Source organism: Falco naumanni, chromosome 2 (assembly GCF_017639655.2).
Source record: "Falco naumanni isolate bFalNau1 chromosome 2, bFalNau1.pat, whole genome shotgun sequence".
In the NCBI taxonomy this organism is placed as follows: Eukaryota; Metazoa; Chordata; class Aves; order Falconiformes; family Falconidae; genus Falco; species Falco naumanni.
Genome location: NC_054055.1, coordinates 113,397,442 through 113,421,959, shown reverse-complemented (window position 1 = coordinate 113,421,959; position 24,518 = coordinate 113,397,442). Strand labels below are relative to the sequence as shown.

At 38.1% G+C, this 24,518-nt stretch overlaps 1 protein-coding gene across 3 annotated transcripts in view; it reads right to left on the bottom strand.

Moving 5' to 3' along the window:
- CADM2 (cell adhesion molecule 2) overlaps positions 1-24,518 on the bottom strand; it is a 670,184-nt gene that overhangs the window by 75,131 nt on the left and 570,535 nt on the right. The window lies entirely within an intron of this gene.

Below are 24,518 nucleotides of genomic sequence, written 5' to 3'. Positions count from 1 at the left end.
TCTGAAAACATCTTTTTTTGGAGCACAATCGCTATAAAGTCAGGATTAGCACTGTGGCCACTAATGCAATTGCACATTACTGCCTTCACACATTTCATGGCACAAACAAGCTCACTGACCTGCTCTGTCTTAACAAGAGCATGCAGCCTGCTGGTACCAATGCAGTCACCCAAAGAACAAGTCTCTCCTGCCTTTTTTCCCCATCTTGGATGAGAGGTGCTTTTCTATAGCCCAGGTTTAATCCCTCCCATGCGGATGCAGTTAAGTGGAAATGAGCTGTGCTACCACTGAGACCCTTCATTGGGTTGAGAGAGGTAGCAGAGCTGAAGCACCAAGATGCTGTTTTCTTCCCCAAAACACAGCTCTGCTTCTGGCTTACCTATTCTAATTTGCTCCCAGTGTGACACCTTTTAAAACAAAAACAAACAAATTAAGCATGCTGTACTGAAGAAATTCTTTCAAAGACACAGCTCAACTGTGACAGCCCATGCTGTTTCTTTGGCTAATATGCATTGCTTTAACCGATTTGGTTTTGCACTCAGCTGCCCACAGCAGCACTATCAGGGCTGCGTTAAACTGAAAGAAGACAGAGGTACTAATCACAAGCATACTAAATATCCTTAATTATGACCAATGAGATCTCTTCCAGCCCCCCAAAATACATTTGAACTCTATGCTGTCTCTGATGAACTTCTAAATGGGCTTAGACTTTGGTACAATGTATGCTTAATCCTAGTAGAAAGGCCCAGAAGCTTTCAGTAACTGACTTGCAGAAAGGAACTGTTTTGATATAAATAAAAGATTTTGTTAACTGTATTCATGTTAGCCACAAAACTTGACATAAAAAGCAACAGAATTTGGTAGCCTTTTTCCCATTCCAACTGAAATGGGACTGCAACGAGGATATAAAAAAACTGGTATCATGTTCTAGGATGATTCATGTTTTATGTTACAGGAGTTTTCTTGCAGAAAGTTAACACAGAATTTGTAAGTAAAGCAAAATTATTTTCTAATCTTGAGGCTAAGAAACCTTTCCTTCCAAAATAAGTCAGAGAGAAAGCTCAGGGCGAACTGGAATGTGTTGAGAAAAAAAAAAATAATTTCAAAACTACAGCTAATTTTGATTAGAAAAGAACTCTTAGGCACAGACTTACCTTTTCAACAAGTAACATGGAAGTCAACAGTTAATATTTAAGTTCACATTAATCTTTTTTATATTCTAGGCATTTAAAGTTAAACAGTAGTATTTTAAAACAAATGTTAATTTTACATCCCTTTCTCCATCCTGAACCAAAGGACTATGATGTTTCAGTGCTTTCATATAATCCTCTCTTCTAGTGATATCTTTATATCTAAACATTATATTTATCTTAATTTACCCTTAATTTAAAAATGATAGATCTACCGTATCACCTCTTCCTTCTGAACAAAGTGAATTTGAGAAATGCAATCCATTCTCACTTGAAAGTTCTTGGCCCTATTCATTTTTGTTGCCCTTCTCTGATTTTTGTGTACAGAAAGTTCACGTACAAAGTGTTCTTCACTGAGACCGTAGTAAACAACACTCAGATAACTTACTGGCCCATAATATTAACACAGGATAACCTTTTGATTTCCCTAAGATCACACTCAAAACACTCCCAAAACAGCAATAAAACCAAAACCCACAGTTCTGGCTTTTTACATACTCAGTCTCACTGAGGATATTATCATCCATCTGGGTATCTAAGCATCCTCTCAAAATTTTGTAGCCAATGTGTGTTGAAGTCTGCAGTGGGTCTGCACACAAGTTAGTTGACTTCAAAGACTCACAGATCGAGGCGGACTGAAAAAACACTACGTCTGCATGACTGGGTTCGGCCTTTATTGTATATACAAATTATTTATATATCTTAGACAGTACATGTGTCAGACCCTGGTTGGTTTTTGTGTCCTTCTTCTTGCTTGCTATTTGCTGTTGCTGTAGGTGCCTGTATGCTGCGGTTCTAAGTTCTGGTTCTTCACATCCTGTTTACATACCTGACAATTTGTGGCTGTCTTAAAGGTACACGGCTAAGTCTTTGAAGTCAACTAACTTGTCTGCAGACCCGCTGCAGACCCCAACAAATTTGGATAAATATAAGAAAGATGGAATAAGGATTTGTGGAACACTAACAAGACAAGTAAATTAATTATTCTGAGTATGGCCCACTTGAATAATGCCTTTTACTTCTCCAAACAGGGACACTTGTATTCTCTGAAGTCCATAATAACATAATCTAGCAGCTATGCTCAAATGAGTAATGGAAAAGGTATCACCACATCTATCAGAACATTTTTTGCTGAAATCCTGCTGCAATGTTAAAAGTCATCTAAGGGAATGATTGCTTCATTAATTTGAAACTTATAGTTTCTCTGTGTTGAGAATCTGAGTTTTTAGCTCTGACAGTTAATCATCCAGTTGAAAGTTTGAATCCTGAGGGAACCTCTTGTTTATATAACGTCTCAGTCTGATGAGTCATGTTGGGATGAGCTGGTTTGGGAGCATTTCATTTATCAAAAACATCAATATCCTCAGTCACTAGCCTTTCATAAAAGCCTTGGATAGATGGTTTTTATTTTATGAGATAAGAACTTTGTGATTTTGTAGTTCTGCAAAGCTTGAGTAACCTTCACAGAGTGTTTTTATCCCCAGAAGAATTAGTAAAGAACATCGTAAGTACCTCTTATGAAGTTCTCTTTTTTTTAAGAAGGAAGCTTTGAATATCTGAATTGACTATTATAGTTGTCTCTACTTTTCTCTTTTAAGCATCTCAGCAGACATAATGTAGCCAAAGAATATTTATGATGCTCTATACCATTGTTTTTAAAGAATTAAGAATTAAATTACCAACCTATGTTAAAAAGGACGTGGCAACAAAATAGAGATTTCTACCTTTTATATCACAAAAATCTGACAGGAATTCACAGCTATAAAGACAACAAGAACAAGAACTGTTGAAGGCAGTTGCAGTGAATTATGCCTTTCAAAAAGTTCCTTCAATGATAAAGAGGTGACAGGAATCTCAAATGCTGTTGCAGTATTCATCATTTACAGAAAAAAAGAGAACACTAAAAAAAGGGGTGGGGTGGGGGGGTGGAAGAAAGGAGAAAAGGGAAGAAAACGAACCAAATTAAAACCTCCCAAAACCTCTTCATTCCTTACCTTCTGTCCTATATACAGATAAAGCCTTTCTTTTGTCCATCACGAATGCACTTGGGTGACAAGGCCTCCCTGCCTATAGCTTGCTCTGGATAAATGAGGCAGCCCTCTCACCTTCCAATTCGCTCACTGCATTGCAGTTGCTAACCATGTTGATATGATAGACTAAATTTGCAGCCAAAAGTCCTTATCCCTCATCAGTCTGTGACAGCACCTGATTAAAGTGACTCAAGAAGAGTCTTTTCAAAGCAAAGTTATTTATTCTTTTAACGAAAGATATAAAGCGTAGATTGCTAAGATGTAAAAAAGTAATTTTTCATATTCATATTTCTCCCTATCTACATGCTAATCTTTCCTTGCAACCAATTTTAAGGTTCCTTTCAGGTCAGTTAATACCTACCTTTGCCTGTAAGAACCTGACTGTTCTCTTGCTGCCATAATTCTCCTTCCTTCTGTATCTCCCTCTCATCAGGCTGATAACCCATTTCCTTTTATCCTTTAGTATCTTTAGAGTCTAGGACGCCATTTGATGTAAGGCTTTCAGCCCTTAACACAGCTGTGTAATGCTGCTGGTCTCTGTCTGGATAGCTTTTTCCTAATTCATTACCAACTGATCAATGTTAACTTCTTTGAAACTACTCACTGCTAGTCTTTCCCTTTGCCTTTTGTGCATTTCTTGTTCCCCCCGGAGCCAAAATGTTTCCTTTATGTTAGCAATTTTCAAGAAGTCAGCATCAAACAAATATCCTGAAAAGCGCATAATCCATATCTATCTATCTATGTATCTATCTATGTATATGAAGTTTCTTTCTCAATTCCAGTATTATTCACAATGTTCCCGAAGAAGTATAAAAAACCTGCTGTGAATAATATTTTGGAGATTGGCTTTCTCATAGTCATGAGACAGATCAACAAGAGAACTTATATGAAATGAGAACATAACTTATCAGTGAATTGCATCAGAAATATCCCTTGTATTCTATTATTGTAAGCAGCAGGGAGGCTAGAGATGGACAAAAAGTTTGTCTCAAAAAAACGCTACCAACTTTGTAAGGGAAGTGCTTTAAGATGTAGTCCAGAATTTCATTTAAATAAACTTAAAATCCATTGCCACATGAAGGCAGATGTGGGGGAGCCTCCTATGCTTGTTCACAAAGTACCATCCTCCCTAAGGTAAGTTTAATGCAGGAGGAAAAAGAGGACACCAAACTGGTGTGCTTACTGCTGTGGGTGATCCGCTGTCTTCCTGTGACCCACATTATAAGTGAAAAAAAAGTGTAAAGAATTATAATTCATTATCAGGAATCACTGTGTATATGTTGGCCAAGCAGTGTTTTGTCAGCATCAGTTTGGTTGTGCTAGCACTGCCAGTCCTTTAGCTTTGAAGGAAACACAAAATCAGAGAGCTGACAAATGTGCAATATGGCTGATGGGTCATTGTCAGAAAAAGCTTCGTTGTGATATTGAGCATTGCATCAAAACTGAGGTCAGCTCAGCAGATTTTCTCAATAGTGGAATACATAGAAAGCCATCACTGCAGTATGGGATAACAGTTACTTACTTAAGTGATTTCTTGTGCCCCCAATAGCAGAGCATGCAAACAGCCAACTCGGAGTAAGTGCAGCGAGACATGATATCAAACTGTGCACAGTCGGTTGCTAACACCATTTATCACCCCAAGTACCTCTAATAATTCAGAGTCAGGAAAACACTTACCTAAAAATGCATCTTATTAAAAACTGTTCTTGTTATAAAGTTTTCTAAGAAACTATTATAAATCATTAAGGTTACATGTTTTATTTTGCTAGTTTCAGCAGTGCTGCTCCTAATACTATTCATTTTTTTAAGGCTTTTATCTGAACATCTTATCTATTCTACTCTTCTCTATCAGACGGAATCTCCTTTATTTTTCAAGAATTATTACTCACATTGTAGTGAAATTACCATTGCATGCCATAAAAATAACATGCTAACCTCTTGCAAATTTCATCTGTCTTTAAAGAATGCAGACAAACTGTTTTGCCTTACATTTTTCTAAGTTCTGAAGGAGACCTCTCTTAAAAGTTCCTCTATGTGGTCATAATAGACTAGAGAAAAAAAGAAGTCCTTCTAAACAAGGCTGGCATCTTGCTCTGGAAGAGAAATATAATCTATTTTGTATTTCTAACTTCATTAATCCTTTCTCCTACGCTTGGCTTCCCTTCTTTCCTATTAGAAGCTCCTCGGTATGAGGTTAGTCTTGACTACTACATCAGCCAGAAAGAAGGCAGTTCTTTCCCTTAGAGCCCCCTGTTACTACAGCCAACACCATTAGCAGAGGTACCAGCAAATCCTGACCTACCTTTCCATTGCAACAGACAGCTAAATTTTGTTTTAATAATGGAAGGTTTGCAGAGACACTCAGAAAGTCAGCTTTTCTAACTGATATTAATAACTTCAAATTCATATATCAATTTATTTGCTGAATTCTACCCTATAAATTGAAAAGCTTATTTTTAGTTTCCTGATTAACATGAGAAACCCTATTATCTTCAATTTAGATAAGAACTAGAAACCTTTTTGCAAAGTTCATAGCCTCTACAAATCACATGGATCTCCTGTAGAGTGAACAAATTCAGATTTTATGTCTTAAAGAGCTTGATTACTCTTAAATGAAAATTAACTATAAACTCCTGAACTATTGACAAAAGGTCCTAGCTGTGTGCCAGCGTGTAAAGATAGATCAGAACTGACAGGCATCTGCTGCTGCTTAAGGCTTACAGTTCATGCTGACTGTTTAAATTATCCAGCTTGTATTTTTAAAGTAATCTTTCTATTTTTTCTATCTTTTAGCAATAATAATTTCTGCAAAACATTTTTCTTTGAATATGCCATATCGAGAAACTGTTCCTAAAGGTATTGCACCACACAGTATGCTTTATTTCCCAAGTCTAGAACTTCCATGCCACAGCAGCTCAGATTATACATTAAAATGTGAAAATGCATTAAAATCCTAGCCATCCAAATCTGGTATACATTCTGGAGTGGAGCCCTTTCTGATTCATATGAACAAGGACATTATGTCCATTGATCAATGAATTACTCTGTCCACATCTGAATCAAGAATTAACCCAGCACTACCATAATGACTTGAGAGTACTGAAATGAGTAAACAGTGTGACTATATAAAAATTCTTAAGAAAGGAATATAATTTTCACTCAACGTACTTTTTGTTAGTATTTAACAACAGACTACGTCCAGAATATTTTCTGCTCTTAAAGTGTAAGACTCAGAATTATATTCAAACCCACTCTGAGGATCAGTATCACTAAGAACAAAAGTCCTTTGGTTTACATGATAGTTGCCTGCTTCAGCTACCATTTTCATAGTCATGCAAAGATGTAATGCTTTATATTATTCCAGTGCATAAACCATATTTTCTAATAGCAAGTTCTAAAGAAGGCAAATCTACGAAATATTCTAAATATCCAATCTTTTCTACTTAGTGTAGCTTCAGACATCTGTTTCATGATAAGCTGTAGAAAAATATTTTTAACTCTCATGGAAGTGCAAAATATATTTCAGTTTTTATAGCTGTTTTAAGAATGGTTAATTGCTTACTGATTGCCAGTCTTATTTTGGTGCAATGAAATCTCTGAATTATTTCAGACTCCAAGTTTGTGCTTTAAAACAAGAAAATAAATCCAAATAATATTCTTCTAAGATAATCTAGCTTTACTATTTAATATATATATACAATACTTCTATTTTTATTCTGTTGATGAACAATACTCTCATGTTCAAGTTTCACCATAAGACCTCAGAAATCCTTTATTTCTTCATCCCAATTTTACTTTTAAACTAATTTATGGTGGTATTGAATATTTCCTCAAGCATACATCCGGTTCAGTTCCAAGCCTGACACCATCTGTATGGGAATTCTTTTGAGTTTCATTCAAAACTATTTGCACGGTTTTCTTTTGTGTTTCAGGTTTAGTTTTTGGGTTTTTTTGGTGTTTTTTTTTTATTGTTGGATTTTTTTTTTTGAGATTTGAACTCTTCAGTTGAATTGTGAAATTTCCTACAGTCCTTAAGTGCTTTATTGTTATTATTATTGGTATCCAACCAATTTGCTAATTTCTCTAATGGAACTTATTAATCAGATTAAGTGGTAGAACTTGTGGCTAATTTTCTTCAAGATATTCAAATCTTATTGTCCTCACTAATGGATTTTTTTTCTTCTATTTTCCTCCTTTGCTATTTAAAAGTGACTGCTATTTTCCTTGTACTTACTAGGCCCTGCCAATATTTTGATATAGCCGTACTTGCGGGCTGAGCTCATAAATTCAAAACTGCATTATTTTTAAATAGTTAGACTAATATCATAGAAACACTTGCAGTTTACATGAGTTGTGCATACAATGTATATACCATGTATCTAAACAATTTTTAGGAGAAGGCTGCCAGTTTTCATTCTACAGCAGCTTTCATTCACACACTGATGCAACACAACCAGTAGGGTTTATAGGCCAGTCTTAAAAAGAAAGAAAATGAAGGGAGGGAAAAAAAGGTGTTACAGATCCGTGTCTCTTGCACAGGAGCTGTGCACTCCATCTTGCGTATACATGAATGTTCACAGTGAAAAAAGAAGAGAAGAATCTTGTGCTTATACCCTCCACCTTCTTGATACAAATGAAAATTCAAAACATTTTATGCTTTCTAAGGGGCTGTTGATTTACTTCACTCTTTTTCTTAGGCATCTGCCTCTTCTACTTCCTCTGCCAGAAACTGGGATTGCTGCAGATGTGATAATTTTAATGGGTGTTCATAGCAGAGAACAGTAAGTGCCTTCAGTCTTTATAGGGCTCATTCTCTAACCTCACCTGGTTTTCCATTTTGTTTAAACCTCTCCCACATTTGTCAGATGCTCCATCTACTTTCAAACTTTTGGTGTCTCATCTCACAGATTGGACATTTCTACTTCTATATACTTGCTCAAGTCTTCAGACATTTCTGCACCAGGCAGGCAATTACTCCTATAAATGGCAAAATTTGCTGAACTACTACTTTATTTTTGCCTTCCATCAGTTATAAATGTAGAAAAAAATATGGAGGATGGTGAAAGAGGCTTCCATATTTCACAACTTTCGAGGACAGACCATCATGTAGGAGCAAACAGTGAACTGAATAACACAGGCACACTGATGCATACCATAAACAAAAAATTTAGACTTCTCTTAAAGACACCATTAGAAGGTCAGGGAACAGGCACTGACCTCGTTTTCTTTGAATTTATTATAAAAGTGACCTGGATATTTTCATGCATCTTTTGTACTTCAAATCAAAATACCTAGTACTTTAGAACTTTTTTAGTAGCCAGCTATTTGCAACACTTCTTTTTTATATGTATTTTAAAGTCTGAGGCTCCAAACATCTTAAATTCAGAGAAAACACTATAACCTCTACAGCTTATGAACAGCGTTCAAGAAAAGTGCACTTTAAAATCTTCTGTCTATAGAAAACAATGGTATGTATGGCTATAACATTCACTTTGTGTTGCCAGTTTATTTAATAATGTATATTTCTTTTAATTTTTAACCAGGAAAAAAAAAAAAAAAGGTCCTCCACAGAAGTGCAACATCTCTTTCAGAAAGATTCCTGAGGCTAAAAAGGAAGAAGGAGAGGTGTACACCAGTATAGCAGCAGGAAAGAAAAGAAAAAACCATTAAAAAATCTTATCTCATAAATCTGTCTTACTTTCTGGGGAATGGAGGCCTTGCAGAAGTGACTGCCACCACCACCAGCTCACTGACACTAGCTCAAGGACATGGTACCAGGTAATATTTTGCAGGGAATATCCAAGGGTCAGCCCAGACTTGACCACAGATTATATAAAGTGTTTTCCAATTTCTGTAAAGTAGAAAAGATGCTGCTTTTGTATCAGAAATCTTGTATTGAAGGCCTGATACAGACAGATTGCACAACGAGCTGTTCAGGTGGATGCACAATGTATTATCTGCCATCCAGTCATTTAACAGCTCTCACAGGCAATGGATAAGATATCTTTAACAACGTATCAATAATTAAGGGTAAGTGACAGCCTTGCTTTTAGGAGATTGTGCAAGAAAGTGAAGGGGGAGAGACCTCCTCCGTAAGGTGCATCTCCCTTACTGCTGCAGGCAGAGGGGGATGGCAGACTCGGTGAAGTTCCTGCTTCATCTAGAGAATGAAAAGTCAGCATAGCCCGAGCTTCATGCTGGTAGCCAGGTAACCTCACACAGGAAAAGCAGTGAAGTCCACTCAGGGCGCCAGTGATATTATTCCAGCCCAGGGAATGGGTAAAAGATTAAGCAGAGCAACAGTGATGCCCTGAGAGCTCCTTTTAAATTCCAGAGCTGGAAGTACTCTGGATCAGTACTGGAGCACATTGGTAATATTAGCCCTTCCCCTGTTCTGCCTGGGATCAGTGCCATATATTGATGTGCAAATTAGAAAGACAAACCCCTTTCCTTTCAGTTTTATAAGCTAAGACCTACACTCACAGATGATATCGGGGGTGGGGGGTGGGGTGGGGGGCGTGGGGAGCAGAAAGGAAAGGAGAAACTATATACAGATAAGAGAATATAAAGAATAATTGTCACACCTTGCTTAAATATTTTATTGCTGTTCCTAGGGGCTTTTTCCTTTCTGTCAGAATACAGCTGAGATGATAAATGGCATCCAAGAATTTCATTCACATGAAAAATCGTTGATTAAACATAGAAATCTTAATGGCCTGGTTTCACTATAATTCTAGTTCTATAGGTTTCTAATTATGTAGTCTGTGTTCAAACAGCTAAATCTTTGGGTTTCTTATGCTGCTGTTTACACCTTGTTGATTCCTTCTTAACCTTTAAGAGCTATTGAGAAATTAGTAGATTATTCTTTTTCATCAGCTGTAAGTAAAGCATGACTATAAGAACAAAGGACGATAGAAACTGCAGTGGATTAAATGGACAATATTTTAAAAAAATGTATTTCAAAGACATGCAAATGTCAGCAGTATTAAGATAATATGGTGCTCAAGTGGATGCATCAGAATGGCTGCTGAAAATTACTGGGATTAGCCAGGAACTATGCTCCTAATGTTAATGAAGTACTGCTGGGGATAGAAAAGCAGCAGCAAAGCATAATGATAGGATGTGCACACCTTAGTTACTATGCATTTCACAGAACAGAGGAAAATAACATCTTCTTAACTGGCATGTCTTCACATCCATTTATAACATTGTGTTTCTTCATACAAGTTTACGAGTGTACTGCATCCCCAGCCAGGGCAACAAGAGCTGGGGAAAATATCAATTTATCAGAAATAACAGAAAAGCAGAAGAGCTTCACCACCACTTATTTTAAATTTTTTACATTTTCGTATTACAGGAGTAAAAAATATACAATTTCTGAAACTAGCTTGGCTTACATAGGCTATGCTGAAATGCCACATAAAGATAATGGTGGAGACTGCAAGAAAGAGGGAACAGGAGGGAACTACTGCCACACTGCATTTTCAGTTCCCTTTTATTTTTTTTTCCTTAATCAACACTACATCTGTTGGTGATATCCCCACTGCCAGTTGAGACCCGAAGGGTATATCAAGTTATTAATGAGCAAAGATTATTATAATCTTTTTTTTTTTTTTTTCCCTCTCATTTGATGAGTCAGGATTTTAGACTGTTTAGATATTTCAGGCTGAGACACCGATGGATATTCACATGCCTAACTGGTACTGTTTTCAGTAAGAGCTGTGTCCCAACACTCACAAGAAACTCTGTTATCACAACAAGCTGAGAAATCCCATCTATGAAACACCAGCTGCGTTTTTTGAGCTAAGGTCAAATGCTTGCTGGCACAAGAATCAAAGAGGAAAATGAAAAGTAGCTAATTCACTTTGCTTTTTCCATGAAGTAAACAGTCAAAAGTCTCATTCACAGTTACTTGCTTGTCCAAATATTACTTGTTTAAAATTATTCGCTGTCAATGTAAGGCACAGCCAAGGAGAAGCCTCATTAAACTAAAATTCCTTCATGCACTTGAGGTGCAGAGGCAACACCCAGAGAGCTGATGAAAGCACCAGTGCTGCAACTTGAATGACAAGCAAGGACTGTGCAAAGTCTTCAGTACCAGCCCTCATTAACCAAGGTATGCACTTCTTGACTTCCACTGCATGTAAGAACATCATGAAGTTTGGAAGAATATCCTGTTTTCATCAGATAAGATATCTTTAATAACTAGCCATAACAATGACATTTCTAAGATCTTTAGTTGAATCATGACTCTTCTCAACAGGTAACCAAATGTTTGTTGATATTTATAAGGGTTATAGGAGCACCGAGGAATGGAAATACACCATAAAATCTTTGTACCTCAGTTACATTTTTTCACCAGTGTCAAAGAAGGCTGATGTGAAGCACAGTGTATCAGATCATAATAAATAAGCTTCATGCTTTCATTTCATAATATAATGAAATCTTAATAACAATATATTGGGAATTTATGATTATTTATATTTCAGAGCTAAGTCCTACACTGGTCTGTGTCAATTTCTTTTACATCTAAAAATAACTTATGAAACAGTAATACAATAAAGGGAAAAAAAGAGACAAACATTATTTACTTATAGGAGTTTGCTTTTCTTCTCCCAAATGTATCATTATCTCCAGACAGAGGGGAGTGCTTTAGTTCACACAAACTTCTCTCACACAGAAAATTATTCATTAATACCTCTGTGGTAATAATTTTAGCCCTGTAAAGGAGATATCCTTAAGCTCTCAATGGGATCCAGCTCCATCAGCATCTAGTCCTAGCAAACCACAACAGTCTACGTTCAACACTTAACAGCACAGAAACAGCTGTACTGGATCACACTAAACATTCAGCTAGCCCAGTGCCTTATCTCCACCAGCAGGGATAAGCAGATGTCTAGGGAACAGGCCAAGCACAGATGTTGCCTCCCCAAGCACTCCTGCGACTATCTACAACTATCTCAGGCACTTCTGACAGCAAGCACATTTTTTAAATATTCTGTAGACCTTAAGGATTTTCCTTTCCATGAATTTACGCAGTTTTCCCTTGAATTACCATGAATTTTTACCATCTGCCATATCCATTGACAACAAATTCCCAAAGTTTACCAGTCATTCTATGAAAAATGATGTCCTTGCTTTGTGACAAAACTCATTCTTAGCAGCTTAATTTACCCTTAAACTTTTCTGTTTGAAGAGATAATGCACCAACAATCCCTAAGAACCATCTCTTTGCCATTTACAGTCCAGTTACAGTTTTAGAAACACCTGTAATATTTCCCCTCTATATCAAATAGGCCACCACAAGGCATATTTTCTGTATGTTTCAAGGAAATCTAAGATAGGATTTTCCCCCTGGATTCCCCCCCCCCAAAGTTAGTTTTTAATCAGATGTCTGCTAATTCTAGTTCTTTTTAAAATGTTAAGTATTTGTGAAGCTCAGACGTCAGTTCTACAGACTTGCATACTCTGGGATCTCTCTGAAGCCCTGATGTTCCAAGTTAGCAAGGTGGTTTTTAAGCACTACGTTTCCTGTCACTGTTCTTAATTCATCAATCTCATCCTTGACTTCCCTTTGAATGATGGGGTGAAACCATCTGGCCCTGCTGGCTTGTCACTGCTTGTTTTGCCTGTTTGTCCCACAACCTCCTCCACAGTCCATTTAAGAAAATCTTGCTCGTGAGCACCTCAGAAAAAAAGAGAATCATACTGTAATATACCCAGTTTCTTCCACAGTAAACATAGCTGTAACAAATTCATCTGGCTTCCTCTTATACCTTGATCCTCAGTTGATTCTAGAAATGTACTTGCACACTTCCCAGTATATTTCAAGAAAGATTAACCATTACTGTCAATTCCTGTTGCTAGTTGCTCCTCAAAAAAAAGTTGGGTTTTTTTTCCCTTTTACTTTTTCTGGTGGTTTGGCTTACTGTGTTTTCATATTTAATCTGCCAAAATCTAAGGATCTTCTCTTTTCTTTGGAAAACAACTTCAGATTTTTCAAGTATGGCTTCACTGTTTTTATTACTTTGCTGTCTTCTGTTTAGCCTCACCAATTTCTCCTTCTCAAGTGTTTCTGCTAGGTTATATGTATTGACCCTGTAGTTCTAAACTCTTTATTTTTCTAACATGGTCCTCAGGCTGCCTGGAAAGATTTAATTCTCTTAGCTGCCCCTTTTAGCTTCTTCTTAACAAGATTCTTCGGTTTTATGTAGTTCCCCTTTTTGATGTTGATTACCATATAATTGTCTAGACTTCTGTTTTTTGCCTCTAGGTGCAAACTGCAAGTAAATACATTTTAAAGAACAAGTTGAATGCAGACGGTGCTGAGAGCTCCCTCAGACTGTCACTCCCCAGGACAAGCTGACTCCATGTGGAGCATTCTAGAAATTGTATGTGTGAGGTAAGAAGATAGGCTAGGGTTGTTTGAGACCCATGGAAAGTAAAAAAAATAACCCCCAAACCAAAAAATCACAATTAAATAGCAATAATAAGGAGAAACACTGATCTGTCTCCCACGTACCTGCCTGCTACGGCCCTGCCAGGAGCCACGCTCCCGGTGCCTGCCAGCGGGCCCAGCCCTGTGGCGGCTGGATGTCCCGCTCCTGCTGCTGGGACATCACAGCCCACCCCGCCACTGCTTCTTACTCCTTCACACAATCTTTATAATTTCTTCTTAAAAGTGCCCAGTGCAGTATTTCTAAGTAGTAATAATAGATTGTTGACAGCAACAACCAAACACGTGCGTGTGTACGGAAACCTGCAACGCCTTTTAAGAAGCAGGTGCATGCCATAACGTTCACTACAGAAACCTTGTGCCCACGCTGCCTGTGCAGCCGCCCTCAGCCAGGACCTTGCTGCCCGTCCCCGCGCTCACCCAGGTGCTGCACAGGGCCCGGGTGCGGAGGGTCTGTCAGGGGCCGGGGGCAGCCCCTGCAGGGAGCGGCCGGGGCTGCCCCATGCCGGGCACAGCCGGTTCCAGCCGGCTCCAACGGCCCCAGCGCAGGGCACGGCTGGGCCCCGCAGCCGCCATGGCCGTGGGGAAACCTGTGTGAGGGAGGGGAAACGGGTCAGGGCCAGCCCGGCCAGCCCGAGGGGAGGGGGTGGGGGTGATCCAAGAGACCGAGCAGGGGTTCCCCTGCAGCCCTGGGAGAAGCCCACGCTGGAGCAGTGTGAGGAGGGAGTGTCAGGGAGGAGCTGTTAGGGATGGACCACAGCCCCCATTCCCTGCCCCCTGGAGTGGGAGACAGAGGAGCTGGGAATGAAGGAGGAAAGGTGAGCCAGGGAGGAAGGTGTGGGGTGGGGGGAAGGTGTTTTCCATTGTTGTCTTTGTTTCTCTACCACCCAACTCTGTTTTAACCGGCAAGAAATTACATCAATTTTCCCCAAGCCAAGTCTGTTTTGCCCGTGACGGTAACTGGTGAGCGATCTCCCTGCCCTTATCTCGAACCACGTCCTGTTGCGGAGGGTGCATGTGAGAGCGGCTGGGTGGGCATCTGGCAGCCAGCCATGGGCCACCCAGCACAGATGGACACGTGGCAGCTCCCCTGCGGCATGGAAGAAGATGCACAGGCAACAGTTACAGGGTCCTTTACTAAACAGTAGCCATTGTTTTCTGTGTTCCAATGTATAAACACTGAATACTCTCATCTTGTTTGTATTATTTTGATAATGAATAACCTGTGCTGCTACTCTATTGTAAAAGATTGTTCCTTCAAGCCTCTGCTGTGTCATGCACAGAAGCAGGTATGCATTCAGCTCAGTGCACACATCTGTGATGAAATTTTTTATTCAGGCCCCACCAGCTAAAATCCAGCATACTCACCACTGTCAACCAGTTAGATCGTTCCCTGACTGGGTTATCCATGATTAAGAGCCCTGAGAGGTTGCTCAACCCCTTAGCTTCTTATAGCAGGTTCTTACCTGAGGGAGAAGCCTGGGAACCAGCTATGGCAGCTTTTGGGCAGTTCTTATCTCCTTGAAGTTCTGCATCCTACCAGCCTGCCTCTTTTGCTCTCCTGTGCAAGACTATAAATCACAGACTCAGTCTTTCCTCAGGTCTTAACAAATTTGGGAAACAGTTTGCAGTGGTTTTTTATTTTGCTTAAATACTAAGCCTTGAATGTGGAAATTTCATTTCAACTAGACAAACTTTAGTCTGAGAAATCTCTGAGATTTTCCTTGCAATAGAAAGACAAAGACTATCTAAAATGAACATCTAAATTGTAATTTACACTAATAATACATGGTGTTGATTTTTTTATTCCCTTACCTGTTTCCTGCCATGCCTGTCCGAACCACAATCCCACTTACCTTGTCATCTTCATTTGCTCCAGGGCTATGCCCACACACCAAAGAGTAGTGTTAAGTTTACATTTTCACACCTAAAAAGGTTGGTTGGATATTTTTCCTGCCTTTGTTTTCCAGCCCTTAGCAGGTGGCATAATTGGCCGGGTTAGTGCCACAAAATTCTTTGTGTGGAGAGATATGCACTTCCTTCCATCCATACGAATATCATATGTTTTGTAAATATGCCACCCGCTTGGCATATTTGTCAAAATATATGTCAGAATAGTACTCTCTCAGAGCAACCAAGAAAAACTGTATCAAGTGATTTCTCCCAGCAATAACTCTAGGGAAAGTAGAGTAAAGACCTTCTTCCAGAAAACAATGAAAAAAAGACCAATATGCATGCAACACTGGGAAATTCAGTGTCTCCCATTGCAGTGGAAAACTTCCATCACCTTTCAAAATACTTCTCCTGCGTTGTCCTGTAGCAAAGAGAACTCCTGCCAATAGGGACTATGAGTCTTAGTTTTGTGAGGAAAGGAAAATTGCCAACACATTTTACAGAAAATTTGTAAGCGAGCACCGGATTTACTGAATAGGTATATACTGCAAATGCAGCATGAGTACTAGTGCAGTATTAGGTAGGAACGTGGCAGGGACAGGCTTCAATGCTCAGCTAAAAAAACCCCTTGCAACTCACTTGTGGCTTTGCCTTTCACATATGACAGCCATTCCAAAAGTATGCCAACAGACCTCGCTGTATTGTTATCCTCCCATACTCACCCCATTTATAGCCCCTTTTAAAATTTGCACACAGTCTGAGAATTTTTAATTTTGGAAGGATGATCAAGCAGGTTACATTTGAGTCTGTAGATTAAACCCTTTCTTCTCATGTTCATTTTCTGCACTTCATTTGCACGTTAATCGTATATGAGCCTCAGCTTTGCAATGACTGGTGAACAGGCCAATACCTACACCTCCATAGTGATTCTGTGATTTCAAAAAAAGGTTACGCTCTGAGCTCAGATCTGCACACCAAGAGCCTGAGATCACAGTAAACGTACAGAATTATGTATAATAAATCAAGTCACAGAAACCTGTTTTGAGCGCCTTAAAAATGGGAAAAAAATAGGTAATTGTATTTTAAGAAAAATAATATCTAATAGTCCCAGTAATCTAGGGAAGTGTGAAAAGGCATTTTTTAATTGAAAATAATGAACTGAAAAAGTTAAAATAACTGGTGAAAGGAACCAAGCAAACTATTCTCAATAGGGAAAAAACTAGCAATTCCAAAATCAGTGTCCAACTTCATAAAGAGAGGTTATGTCCTCAGAAAAGGAGATGTTTTTTGAATGAAAGGACACCAAATACAAAGAAGAAAATAAATAAAAAAGAAATAATTACAAAGTCCTAATTTGGCTTTAAAGTGCCTTCCTTATGTTGTTTTTTAAATGCACACTTCTTTTCCTTTAGAAGGATGGTGTTTTACCCTGCTAGGTTACAGCATGTACATGTTGTCAGGGTATTATGTTCCTATAAATGTGGGATAAAAATGTGGATATGCAATGAGCTGGTGTTCTCCATGGCACTGCATGTTCCAGATCACATCTGCTATACAGGGAATAAATGTTGTTTCTGTAATTGTGTAACAGAGCAGATACCATAAGGATGATTTGCACTGAAGGAGTTACACTAACATGTCTTCTTGTGTTCTACTGCAAATGGTTGATTCAAGACTGCTGTAATTTTACCTGCAAGTGCAGCTAATCTCTTACGTATAGAAACAAGTATCTAAGAGACTAGGCATCATATCCTTTCCCAATTATTTTTTTCTTCTTATGTTTTAACTTCCAGTTAAGTACTCAATTAGAATTACCCATGCTGTATCTCAGTTTATCTATTACTCTATTCCATGGGCCTTTTTTCATTTTAGAATGTGTTCCCACCTAAAAGCAAGGAAAAGAATTCTTTTGAAAGGCAAACACATGCAAAATGGATTTAATGAGCACTAAAAATGCTGCATTTAGTTGTTTTTCACACTGTACTTTCTGCACCATTTTATGTGTAAACACTGCAGAAAAGGGACACTTAAAGAAGAGGAAAAGCAATTATTGAATTGAGCCTATTAGGCAATGTGATCATTTTACAGAACACTAAAGGGGAAGTTCTTAAGCACCGTGGGAGGCTTTATTGTAAAGTGTAATTTTCAGACAGGCATTAATGCTCCCATCTGTTTCTTTTTGTGTCACACTTTTTATAACACCAATTTCCTTACTCTCTGCAAAATACTGAAGAGAGGCGGAGAGGGGGGAGCACAGAAGGTCCCAGCTGCAAAAAGAAGATACAACCCTCCCAGACAGCTAGGCTGTTTAACACAAACTGAAATTTCATCTATTGAATATACATGCTGTATCTCAGCAAAAATTTTACCTCCTTCTTATGTTATCTACTACATCACACCATGACTCTACTGTGGAGGTGTAATGTCAATGAGATACTGGTGTAGAAAGTTACAAGCTGAATATTTACTTAATCCTTTAAAATAATTGGGGGTTTGGAAAGACAAACTACCTATCTGGAAAGTTTCACTAGGCAGATTTTTTCTACAATTCATATGATATTCTTTGCAAGATTTTAGAACATTTTACTGCAAATGAGCACGCATTCAACACAGAATATAACAGATGCCTATTAAATCAAGGCAGGAGATATCATTAGTATGAACTCCTTCAAAATTACAATAATTTAAAAATTGGTCAACTATCCAAAGTAATTATAGCAACAATGGCAAAGTACTGGCAAACGGTGCCAAGTTTGGCTTCAACAGAGATTTGGGCTGGCATCAGTGTCTATTAACTAGAATTTTTTTAAAAATTAACTGGGCATAAGAATCGGATACTGAAAAGGCTCTCTGTTATTAACAGTTATGTATATTCTGATCTGCCACATTTCTGTCACGTGCTATGTGATCAGTCTGTGTTGCACATGATAAACTTTACTTTCCAGGCTGAAAGAGCTTGAAATGTAGTGTTTAATATTGGCAAAGCTTTCTTTATATATACACTGCTGCCTATGTGGATGGAGAATGTGGATTCTTAACCTACAAATCTGGTTGATGATAAGACCTTTCTATGAGGTTGACAATAACCATGGGATACAGAGTGATTAACATTAGCTGACATGGATTATATGCCATCAGATCAAGTGAACGGTAGGTTGGTTTTGAGTTAACAATCACCTACTCAAAAATAATCAGTTCCTCTTGGAGAAATGGAGGTTCACAATTCTCCAGACAGAAAAGAATATTGACAGACCCTAAATGGGATAAAGATAAAGAGATGAAAAAGCGTTGTTTAAAAAAAAGGAAGAAACTTTTCAAGGAATTAGAACAAGGCAGGAGAGACAGACAGGACAGAGATACATACTGTATTTGTAGGAGACAGGCTCTATCTAATCGCTGAACAAGCCAAATTCAAAGAAAGACAACTTGGAATAGACAGAGAGCAAGGCAAAAGACAGGAATAGGAGAGCCTGAGCTATCCTGAGACCTGTTCCCCTGTGACAAGGAACACAGGGCTGAGAACTGTGAGGAGGGGTCCTTACCTTTGTACAAGTCTACACACGCAGATACAATACTTTGTCCTGTACATGTAAGCATTTGTTCAAGAATTTATTTACAGAATCTTGCCCAAAGCTGTGTGACATGTGTCCCTGGAAACTTAACTGTAAACTCAGAGTGCTCAGAAAGCATGAATCTGATAAAAAAAGATACTTCATTTACTGACAGGTATTGGAGGTCAATGGGATCAAGGTGAAGGATGCGAGGGAGACTGCCAGTTTGTTAAATGCATAGCACTTACGACAAAATTCAAACCCATCTACCTTTCTGCTAAGAAGGTTGTCCAGATCTAAACATAAAACAGTGGAACTCCATATCTAACTTCCTTTCTTTTTTTCTTTTCACCTACTTGATTTCAGTTTTAGGTGGTCCTTTCCAGAGAAACTTGGAAATAGACTCTTACAATACAGGTTTTCTTATGAACAAATATGTATGAAGCTTAAGGGAGAAATACTTTGGTATCACATTCATGTTTTGCTAGAGTAATATTTCATCCTGGATATGGACAAATTCACCCAATTTTCCAAATCATTAATATTTATTGATACTGCCTGAGCATCCAGCTTGGTCTGTGGATTCATTCTGCAAGGTGATTTATAAACACAGAAACATGCATGCTTTTCCAGATTCATTATGATAATTCATACAGGCGGAGTTGATACTAGCATTCCTTTCTAGGCTGCTAGGTATTCATGGCACAATCCAGATAGTATTCTGCAGTGAATAAAATTTATGCAGAAAATGAGATAATTTCTTACAGAACCTCCATGTCACCTGCTAGAAAAGCTGGGAAGTGTATCATGTCAAAGTAGGAAAGAAAGAATTGTACATGGACAAAAAGCTGGCCATTAGACTAATGATTCAGAATCTAAACCTGCCATTATGATGTAGTTTCAAAGCATTATTGGCACACTACTTACATCAAAATGGTAACAGCTGAATGTCAAGTGGGTTTCCACAATTTTCTCTGCTAGTTCTGCTTTCACTCTCAGCACAGATTTGTAGACATGCTAAGAACTCACTGTTGCAATTCAAACCAATGATGAGCTATCTTCTGAGTGTGATGCTATGTCACATCAAATACTCTTGGGAAAATGGGGACTGTGTTCAATATTAGACCTAAAATGTACGTGATCTATTTGTCAATTTTGATCTTAGAATTTTTTTTCTGCTTCAGTTCCCAGCTGTAAATTTGAGGCAATCGAATACCCTAATTGTCCTCAGGTGTGATAAAAATAAACATTTAAATATTTGCCAAGCCCTGAGATATTAGGGAGAAGAAAAATATGAACACCTGTGAAGAAATTATTTTAATTCTGTATTCTGAGGGCATGAATCAAATAAGACCTGAGTCAGACAGATCATTCATAGCTACCATTCATAATTACTATTCCACTGAAGGAGTCAGCAATCCTCTTGAAAAGCTATATCCTTCCCATAATGCCACAGTTTTCAGGGAGCAAAGTATTATGATATTTCTCACCGTATAGTGAAAATCAGGCAATCCAAATGTGTCCCTTTAGCGTTTCTCAAAATACCTTTCTTAGGTTCAGAGGCCTTTCCACTTTGAATTGGTTTGAACTAAGGTAACTGTCCAGAGGAAGGAAGAGATTTTCTACTCTTTTCTTTATAATACATTTTAGCCTTGAGCTTGTGACAAAACGATTCATGGAATAAATGTTTCTATCATTTTCTCACTACCAAACATGTGAAAACTCTGAAGAAATGACACAGGATGTGCAGATAAAGAAGACAGTGTATGCTGTTTACCTTGACTTTAGCAAGCTTTTGGTCACTGTCTCCAGTGGTATTCTTTGTAGCTAGTCTGGTGTGTTAAGGTTCTTCTGGATGTGTGTACTACTCAACGGGTGAAAAACTGGCTGGACCATTGATTGGGTCGAAGGGACACTGCCTGGAGAGTGGTTACAATCAGACTTCTTCAAGAGCCTGTCCTGGGTCCTGTCCTGTTTTACTGTTTAATATCAAAGAGCAGGTTGAGGTGGTAGAATGTCTTCTCATTAAGTTGGTTGTTTACACCAAATCTCTACTGTACTGAGTATACCTGGAGGGAAGGCCACTATTCAGGGAGGCCTCCACAGGCTGGAGGAATGGGCCAACAGCTCCCTTATGTGAGGGAGGGGAATTCAGCAAGGATGGATGCAAAATCCAGCATCTAAGCTGAGAAGGACCTGGTGATCCTGCCTGACAGTAGGCTAAACATGAGCCAGTATGAGGGCCAGCTCCGCTGCTTTCAGGTGACTGAACTTTAGCTAACTCTCTTCACTAAGTTTTCTCTTATCACCTGGAGCCCTGTGAGGTCCTTCTCAAATGAAACAGTCACTCTCTGGGGTCACTGACAGAATGATGTTGTATATATCTCTGTTATCATTAGTATTTATTTCCATCAGCATTTGCAAAATGTTTGTCTCAACAGAGTCTTCTTTAAATAGATACTAGAAAGGACAGAACTTTCTGTGGTGATACCATACATGTAGTTTACAACAGATTTATTGTGCAAGCTTTATTATTTGGTGTGCCCTCATTTCTGAAAGGGATCAATCAATTTTTCTGATATTAAAATGTGTATTTGGCTATACTTTATATTACTGGGTACATACAACATTAGTGTTTATTATTAATTGTGCTTTTCTCTACAGCTTTTTCATGACCTTAAGAATAAAGTTATTCTAATGAAGGATGCATACATGAGTGTTCTCCTGAAAAAAAACACCCTTCCTATTTATTTCAAACAAGGCCAAATATTCACTTTACATTAGGCAACCAACTATACTATGATTCCCCTGAGCTGTATGGAAATGGAAAGATTTCTTTACAGCACACAGGAGACAGCCAACTCTCTCTGTTTCCTGTGCCCTAATTATTCCATTATATTTTTACATCCTTTCTGCTGAAATGACACTGACTTAAAAAAACCCCACATATTTCATGCATGCTTTGGTAAAAGCGCTGACTAAGAATATTAAAAAATGAATCTTTCTTTCATTATGGGGCAGTTTTTGAGTTCACTTTTGGGGCACTTTTGAGTCATGAGACTGTACTGTTAAGCCAACACAGTGTATAGAAGCTACAACTTGCAATATGAAAACACTGACTTTTAAAATCTTTTGTAAGCACAGATGACTGTAAATTATCATGTTGTTCTTTGCTTTTTATTTTTTACAGCTGTCAATTTTAAAATATTCAAAATACTGAAAGGCAATATGACTTCAGAAAAATATAGACTTTGCATGTGATTTCATAAAAAAGAATGTCTATGATTTCTGAAGCTCAATTAGATTTCCTTATTTGGAAAATAAACAAAGCCTAGGCAAAACTATATTATGCTAAATAAGAAAGAAATTAAAAAGAGCCACTGACACCTTACAGACATGTTGGGCAAGTTCATTAACCAAAATGTTTTAGCCTGACAACTGTCCAAGGATCTAGCCAAAAAATACTGAAAAAGACAAAATAGCTCTAAGGATTGTAAAGACAAGATATTAGGTTCAATTTAGTTTGAAACTATACAATAGTATCTCCAAAAGAGGAATGCTATTGAATAGTGATGTCAGCAACACGGTGTCCTGACCTAAGTTATGCAGAGAAATGGCTAAATACTTCTTAAACTACAATTTTAAAAAAAGAAACCTGGACATCAATATTATTAAAATTGCCAGTGTGAACAAAGCAGCGACTGAGTCCTGCATAAGAAAAGACTCTGCCACAAAAACACATAGTAGAATTTTTCCAAATGAAAAGACAGGGTAAGTGTGTTCTAGCTTTAGCCTCATTCTGTTTTCCCTTTTGGGGAAAAAAAATTACTCTGCAGCAACTATCAGTATCATGAATGTCACCACAGCCACAACCTGGCTTCATTCTTTCTCCATTTTCATCTCAAATGTCATTTTGAAACTTGTGAAAATTGCTCTGGGATACAAGAGAAATGTACCTATAAGGAAGTGTTCATTTACTGGTATGATTCACGGTTGCCTATAGGAAACAGGAGAGACTGTTGTAACTGTGACATAAAGTTGTCAGTGTATAGAAATTAACCCATGTTGTGTAAATGGCTATGAAGGACCATGGCTGTCTCTGAGCTCTCCATGAAGCCCACAGTTCATCACTTATCTTGTGACACTGACACATTTGGGCTCTGTGGACCTCTCCGATTTCTCTCCCTCTACAAGCCAGAAGGTAATCATAATGTAGGTTGGGAGCATGACATTACTGTTTCTCATGCTAAGCAACTGCAAACTGCTCCCAGGAGGATGCCTATTTATTACTGGCTCTGCGCCGTGAAAGACTGACCTAATGAAGCAATACAGAGCAGCTGATGTTGGCAGTTCTTGTGGCATGGACAATTAGAGGTGAATTTATTGGCAAAATATTTGTGTCCCAAAGGCTACCACATACAGGTGCCCTGCCTTGATAATTCACTGGTGTGGAGTTTTTATTTGGCTGCCCTTTCAAAACAATATGTAAGGTTTGCATTTGAATCCATCAAGGATGCAACTGAGTTTTGTTTAAAAAAACAAACTGGTAAACACCTCAGTTGAAGATCCATTTTAATTGATTTAACTAGTGTCTCCTAAGGGTGACATATAATGTGTATCTACAATATTATGTGTACCAAATAGATTATATTGTGTATGTCAAGCAAAAACATACCACTTTTATTGGGCTTTTTACTGTCTTCAGAAATGACTAAAAATACAGGGCTCTCAAGCAAAATCTAAGATCTGAGAGGATTAATTGTCTCTTTTTTTAACAGAGTCTAATACCTTTGGCATGTGATCAAATTGATTGCCCATTTTCAGTGAACAGTACGAAAATGTGGTTATATGATGTAGACAAAGAGCAAGATATATCTCATAGAAACTAAACACAGAATTTCATATAGATGTCTATATTTAGATATCTGTATTTGCTATCCCAAAATATAAATGTAGATATCTGACTGAATTAACTGTATAAAGTCTATGTAGATAGCAACGAGAAAGTAACAGAGGTATGATCCAGTCTGGCTTTCTTCTGTAATTGTATAATGTAGAGCAGACCAGTCATGTCATAACAGTGCCCATATCTCTCCACTCAATGCAAAGGGAAGCCCAAGGGAGAAGCTCAGATCTAAATATCTACTGTGCAGATATTTAAAGGCAGTTGAAATGATTCCCATACACTCAGAAAATGAAAAGCACCATGCCTCCTTGTGTAATACTCAGAGGCAGGTGAAACCATTGGAGGACTAGAACCCCTCTTTGGTATTATACATCCACATATCGATTACATCCATCTGTCAAACCCTCCAGCTGTCTCACAAAACTAAAAAGAACAAAAAGAAGAAATCAACCCATAACCTCCAGACTTCCTTGTTATCTAATGACTCCAAAT